The sequence below is a fragment of the Triticum dicoccoides genome, chromosome 4B, assembly GCF_002162155.2.
Source record: "Triticum dicoccoides isolate Atlit2015 ecotype Zavitan chromosome 4B, WEW_v2.0, whole genome shotgun sequence".
Classification (NCBI taxonomy): Eukaryota; Viridiplantae; Streptophyta; class Magnoliopsida; order Poales; family Poaceae; genus Triticum; species Triticum dicoccoides.
Window position 1 is genome coordinate 588143267 of NC_041387.1, and position 7865 is coordinate 588151131.

Genomic DNA, 7865 nt, shown 5'->3' on the forward strand with positions numbered 1-7865 from the left:
GGACTCCACTCCCCATTCACGAGAAAATGGCTGGAAAGCGGGATGCCCAGTCCCATGGTAAAAAAGATCAAAGCAAATCAAAATAATTAAAACAAAACTCCCCTGGGACTGTTATTGGTATGGACGGTACCCGGTTGTTTTGGATGGCCGTGGAGTGTGCTTGTTGGTGGTGGGGAGTATAAACTTTACCATTCTGTTTGGGAACCACCTATAATGTGTGTAGCATGGAAGATGTCGCCATCTCATAGTTGTTGCGTTGACAGTAAAAGTATACCGCTCTAAATGTTATTCATCTCTATTTTAAAATTGAGCTCTCGCACCTCTAAAAATTCCTGCTTCCCTCTGCGAAGGGCCTATCTATTTACTTTTATGTTGAGTCATCACCCTCTTATTAAAAAGCACCCGCTGGAGAGCACCACTGTCATTTGCATGCATTACTATTAGTTTATATTGGGTATGACTTGACTCGATCTCTTTTACCATGAATTATAATGTTTAGTCAGTCCTTGATCTTTAAAGGTGTTTGCATTTATGTTTTGCGGTCTTAGAAAGGGCTAGCGAGATACCATCTTGTTATATCATATTATGATTTTTTTTGAGAAAGTGTTGTCATCCAAGATTTATTATTATTGCTCGTTAGCTGATTATGCCATTGATATGAGTAAACATGAGACCTAATTGTTACTGTGAATATGGTTAGTTCATAATCTTTGCTGAAAACTTGAATGCTTGCTTTACATATTTATAACAACAAGAGCAAACAGAGTTTATAAAAGTTTTTCTTTATCACTTTCAGTTTATCAACTGAATTGCTTGAGGACAAGCAAAGGTTTAAGCTTGGGGGAGTTGATACGTCTCCAACGTATCTACTTTTCCAAACACTTTTGCCCTTGTTTTGGACTCTAACTTGCATGATTTGAATGAAACTAACCCGGACTGACACTGTTTTCAGCAGAACTGCCATGGTGTTGTTTATTATGCAAAAAACAAAAGTTCTCGGAATGACCTGAAAATCCACGGAGATAACTTTTGGAAAATATAAAAAATACTGGCGAAAGAATCAAGGCCGGGGGGCCCACACCCTGTCGACGAGGGTAGGGGGCGCGCCCCCTCCCCCTGGGCGCGCCCCCTGTCTCGTGGCCCCCCTGCTGCTCCACCGACCTCAACTCCAACTCTATATATTCCGTTTCGTGGAGAAAAAAATCAGAAAGAAAGTTTCATTGCATTTTACAATACGGAGCCGCCGCCAAGCCCTAATCTCTCTCGGGAGGGCTGATCTGGAGTCCGTTCGGGGCTCCGGAGAGGGGGATTCATCACCGTCGTCATCATCAACCATCCTCCATCACTAATTTCATGATGCTAACCGCCGTGCGTGAGTAATTCCATCGTAGGCTTGCTGGACGGTGATGGGTTGGATGAGATTTACCATGTAATCAAGTTAGTTTTGTTAGGGTTTGATCCCTAGTATCCACTATGTTCTGAGATCGATGTTGCTATGACTTTGGTATGCTTAATGCTTGTCACTAGGGCCCGAGTGCCATGATTTCAGATCTGAACCTATTATGTTTTCATGAATATATGTGAGTTCTTGATCCTATCTTGCAAGTCTATAGTCACCTATTATGTGTTATGATCCGACAACCCCGAAGTGACAATAATCGGGATACTTCTCGGTGATGTCCGTAGTTTGAGGAGTTCATGTATTCACTATGTGCTAATGCTTTGGTCCGGTACTCTATTAAAAGGAGGCCTTAATATCCCTTAGTTTCCATTAGGACCCCGCTGCCACGAGAGGGTAGGACAAAAGATGTCATGCAAGTTCTTTTCGATAAGCACGTATGACTATATTTGGAATACATGCCTACATTACATTGATGAACTGGAGCTAGTTCTGTGTCACCCTATGTTATAACTATTACATGAGGAATCACATCCGACAAAATTATCCATCACTGATCCAATGCCTACGAGCTTTTCACATATTGTGATTTGCCTATTTACTTTTCCGTTGCTACTGTTACATTTACTACAAAATTGCTATCTTTACTTTTGACACTGTTACCCTTACTATCATACTACTCTGCTACTAAATACTTTGCTACAGATTCTAAGTTATCTAGGTGTGGTTGAATTGACAACTCAACTTCTAATACTTGAGAATATTCTTTGGCTCCCCTTGTATTGAATCAATAAATTTGGGTTGAATACTCTACCCTCGAAAACTGTTGCAATCCCCTCTACTTGTGGGTTATCATAGGCATGTATTCGGTAAATAGTCATACTTGCTTATGGAAAGAACTTGCATGACTTCTTTTGTCCTACCCTCCCGTGGCAGCAGGGTTGAAAGGATCGATATGGTTGACTAGAGGGGGGTGAATAGGCAACTAACAATTTTTAAGCTTTTCTTTAACAATTTAAACCTTGCGACAAAATAGGTTGTCTAGATATGCAACTAAGTGGACAACCTATATGATGCAATGACAACTAGCACACAAGCAAGCAATAGATACAACACAAGTAAGCTTGCAAAAGTAAAGGCACGAAATAACCAAGAGTGGAGCCGGTGAAGACGAGGATGTGTTACCGAAGTTCCTTCCTTTTGAGGGGAAGTACGTCTCCGTTAGAGCTGTGTGGAGGCACAATGCTCCCCAAGAAACCACTAGGGCCACCGTAATCTCCTCACGCCCTCACACAATGCGAGATGCCGTGATTCCACTATTGGTGCCCTTGAAGGCGGCGACCGAACCTTTACAAACAAGGTTGGGGCAATCTCCACAACACTAGGAGGCTTCCAACAACACCACAAAGCTTCACCACAATGGAGTATGTCTTCGAGGTGACCTCAACCGTCTAGGGTGCTCAAACACCCAAGAGTAACAAGATCCGCTAGGGATTAGTGGGGGGAATCGAATATCTCTTGGTGGAAGTGTAGATCGGGCCCTTTTCAGCCAATCCCGAGCAAATCAACAAGTTTGATTGGCTAGGGAGAGAGATCGGGCCAAAATGGAGCTTAGAGCAACAATGGAGCTTAGAGGTGGAAGAGGTAGTCAAATAGAGGTAGGAGACGCCCCTTTTATAGTCATGGAAAAGATCCAACCGTTATCCACATGTTCAGCCTGCGACATGCGGTACTACCGCTCCAGGAGCGCGGTACTACTGCAAGGCCACGCGGTACTACCATGGAGGACCACGGTACTTCCGCGGCAGCAGCAGAGGCCGGGACTTGCCTGACTGAGTGCAGTACTACTAGTTGTGCGGTACTACCGCTCCCCCTTGCGGTACTATCGCAAGGCAGGAAAGTCAAAGCCTACGAAGAGCACGGATGAAATAAAATACATCCGTACCTACTTCCGCTGAAAATGAAACAGTGCAATAAATCCGATGCGGTACTACCGCGCACGAGGCGCGGTACTACCGTTGAGGCGCGGATGTAAAAAATTACATCCGCTCCTACTACCGTGATGCAGCGGTACTAGGTATGAGGGCCACGGTACTACGACTCCAGGGGAGCGGTACTACCGTGCCCTCCCACGGTACTACCGCGCAGGACGTGCGGTACTACCGTGTGGGCGCGGATGTAAAAAATTACATTCGCCCCTACTACCGTACCGGAGCAGCACTAGGCCTGGGAGCCAGGGTACTAAGGCTCCAGAGGAGCGGTACTACCGTGACCCCCAGCGGTACAACCGCAGGTGCTTGCGGTACTACCGCTCCATAGAGCAGTACTACCGCAAGTACAGCAGTAGCCGTCAGATTAAGCACTACTAGGATAACGGAGAGACGCTCCAAAGTGCAAAGGAAAGGAAGGACATGTGTACGTGTTGATTCCACCCGAACCTTTCTGACGCGGACCCCCTCTTAATAGTACGGATCTCCTACGACTCAAATCCACCAAAGAGAAACATAGAACAACGCCGTCTTCAATAGTCTTCGAGGGGCACCGAATCGTCTCGTGCCTAGTGATGAAGCATCTGAGAAACTCAAGGCACACGATTAGTCCGCAAAGGCATTGTCATCAATCACCAAAACACCTAAGGGATAAATATGCCCTTACAATCTCCCCCTTTTTGGTGGATTGATGACAATACGGGATTTGCACATAGATGAGATAATATAGGGCAAAGGCAAACCCCACCTCTCTAGAATATAGACGGGCTCCCCCTAGATGTGTGCAATCTAGATAGATGCTTCGGACTGCATAGCACACAAGCTAGGATCAACAATCCCCCTATATTTTAGAGACATAGGCATGATGACTAATATCTAAGCAGAGCATAGCATAAAGGTGGCACAATATATCATGAGCTTGCTAAGATAGATAGAGTGCATATGTCTTACACCATATGAAGTAAAGCAACCCAAAGCAACTGAAACGAGGTTCAAACAAGGTTCAAACGAGAAAGCAGCAGACACACCGAACACGAACGACGACACACGACTCACAAATCCCTACACTCTCTCCCCCTTTGGCATCGAGACGCCAAAAAGGCAGAGAGGACACCTACACACAAGGGGTGGCTCAAGCAGGGAACTCATCCCAACCCTCTCCGTCGGACTCCTCGGCAGCAGGGATGGTCTCCTCGACGTCCTCCTCAGAATCAGTCCACTTGTAGCCTTGCTTCTCCATCCACTCGGCCTCTGGAGTGATGGGATCCTCACCATAGAGCTGCAAGATCTTCTTGTCCCGGCGACGACTCTCCTTGGATGCCACGTGAGTCCTGTACTGGCCCTTAGCTTGCATGCAGAAAAGAGTCTTCATCTTGTCCTTCAACTTCTTGGCCCACGAGGGCATAGAGGAACTATGGGAAGGCCTGGCAACACGGTCCTCAGCAACATCCTCTGCGCCAACATCCTCCTCATCAACAGCAGCCCTAGCAGCACACGCCTCAGCACGAGTAGTAGTGTTGGCCCAGTTGGACTTGACATGGAGACAGATGGGATCATGACGAATCCAGTCTGGAGCAAGGAACTCCTCACCAGGGAACATCTTCTCCCAAGTCTTTGAGATCAGCAGAAACAGATAGGGCCCATAGATAGGCACCTTGCGGTTGAACACTGCAAACCGAAGCTCACACCACATGATGTGTGAGACATCAAGTGGATGAGTCTGAGACGCATGAGCCTCCTCGCATAGGAGCATCATATCCACCATATAGGCATGAACCTTGTCCTTGTCACAAATGCGAGGGAACAAAGAGTTGTGGAAGATGCGATACATGATATCCAAAAAGGAGTTGAGCACCCACCCTGTCTTGCCATTGGGAAGCGCCTTCTCAACATAGAATGGCTGAAGCTTGTCCTTGTTAGCAAACTCAGGATTAGCATGGGGGCGAACACCCACGGAAGTGTCGAGCCCGTCATCAGGAACATGTAGCAAATCCATGAACTCCTTCCAGGTAGCATTCAACTTACGTCCATTGGTCATCCAGGTCATCCTCCGCTCCTCATCAGGGTGAAAGTAAACTGAGGCAAACAACTGACAAACAAGCTCAGGGTCATAGTCAAGGTGAAAGGAGATCACATGTTCAATACCAAACTGCTCCACCAAATCCAGAGCTTCTCCAAAGTACTGACGGAACTTGTCCTTCCTCAGGTGATGCATTTCTATCCATTTGACATCCATGTAGGTATTCTGCTTGTTCTTGATGACATCCAGATAAGTGAGAGTTTGTTGCTTGTTCCGAAACAGTTCACAGCCTCTGACATTAGCACAAGGATGCACATACGGGTTGAGCTTCCTGAGACGGACGAACTCAGATTGGGGAATCTCGTCCATGCCCTTGCTGGGTTCCTTGTGCTTACTAGCGGATGTCTTGACATGGCGCTTGGGGGCAGAGGAGTCCTCTAGTGCTTCACCTGGATTGCGCAGACGCTTGGAACCAGTGTCACGACTGGGATTGGAACGGCGAGAGCCACCACCTGAGACACAAACCCAAAAACACCCACGACATGCAAAAAGGATCAATGCAAAGACCACGGCAAAGCACAAGAGACACATAAAAAGTATACTTGAAAGTTGCCATGAGATAGAGGTGAACCACGGTAGTACTGCCAGGGCATGCGGTACTAAAATTTTAGTACCGCTCCCAGTCGCGGTAGTACCATGGTGGGAGCGATAGTAAAACTTTAGTGCCGCAGCGAGTGTGGTAGTACCGTGCCAGACGGATGGTAGTACTGGACAAGCGGTAGTACCGCGCCAGGCGGGCGGTAGTACCGCACCGCGTCAGATCCAAATGACGGTTTGAATCTGAAAAGAACCATGAAACCACGGCGGTGCTACGGTGATCAAATCTAGCACAGGACAAAAGACAAGTATAATTCTTACGCAATACTATGCTCCTTCATCCTACTCTTGCATAGATTTAGCCTAAGAATCTCTAGAACACACAAGTCTCTCCCAAACACCTAGAGACAATGAACACAACAAAAATGATAAGGAGTTGGGGAAAGACCTTGGTCCATAGCAAGAGCACGTGGTGGGGAACGATCCCACCGGACGGAATCACGGGAGGGTAGCCGGAGGCGGAGATCCGGCGATGGACGCCGGTCCCGTTCTTGAGAGAGGGAGAAAGAGAGAGAGAGAGACAAGGTGGGTAACTGGCGAATGGGTATGGGGGAGTTAGAACTCCCCCTACCCGTCCTTATCGCCACGCGTCTGAGACGTCGCGGTAGTACCGCATGTCATCGCGGTAGTACCGCTTGGGCGGAAGTACCGCACGGAAGCGGTAGTACCGCTCTCCCAGGCGGCAGTAAAAAATTACTGCCACGTGGGGGCGGTAGTACCATGCTCCCCTCGTGCGGTAGTACTGTAGCTGGCTGCGGTAGTACCGTGAGCTCAAGAAAAAGCAGGTTTCAAACAAAAGAAAAAGGTCTTTGCAAGGAAACTTTTAGCACAAAGGACACCACAAGAACACGCACAACCTGAAGGCAGAAAGACAACAAGAAGCAACCACGCAACACAACCTCTCAAAAGGAGAGGGCGGTGGCCGGAGCCACCTATGTTTGAGTTAGTTGGTATGGCACCGCGAAGAATTATCCTTGGGCCCATGACCAAAACTCGTCTTTGAAGCACAAGTACCATCAAAAATGGCTAATGTGAAAGAGTTGATCGATTTATGCATGATGGGGGGAGGGAGAGTTCATTGAGAGAACAACACTCCCCCTATATCCATGCCTACATCTAAACTAGACAACAAGTTGAGTGTGGTGGGGGGTGCATGGGTTCAAGTCACATTGCTCGAATCAATGATATTTAGCTCATGCCTTAACTCGCGAAATCTTGCTTCACCCAAGGGCTTCGTGAAAATATCTGCAAGGTTATCATGAGTGTTGACATACTTGAGCTCGATCTCCCCTCGCCTAATGTGATCCCAGATGAAGTGATACCGAATCTCAATATGCTTCATCTTGAAGTGTTGCACCGGGTTGAGAGAAATCTTGATGGCACTTTCATTATCACACCAAAGAGGCACTTTGTCACAAATGACACCGTACTCCTTTAAAGTTTGCCTCATCCATAAGAGTTGTGCACAACAACTACCGGCCGCAACATATTCCGCTTCGGTGGACGAGAGAGACACACAACTTTGCTTCTTGGAAGACCAACTCACCAAAGATAAACCAAGAAATTGGCACCCTCCAGAAGTGGACTTCCTATCCACCTTGTCTCCCGCCCAATCAGAATCCGTAAATCCTTCAAGCTTGAAGTTAGCTCCTCTTGGGTACCATAGGCCAAATTTTGGGGTATGAGCCAAATATCGAAAGATTCGCTTGACCGCCACAAAGTGGCTTTCCTTTGGTGCAGCTTGGAACCGTGCACACATTCCCACACTCAACATGATATCCGGTCTAGATGCACAAAGGTA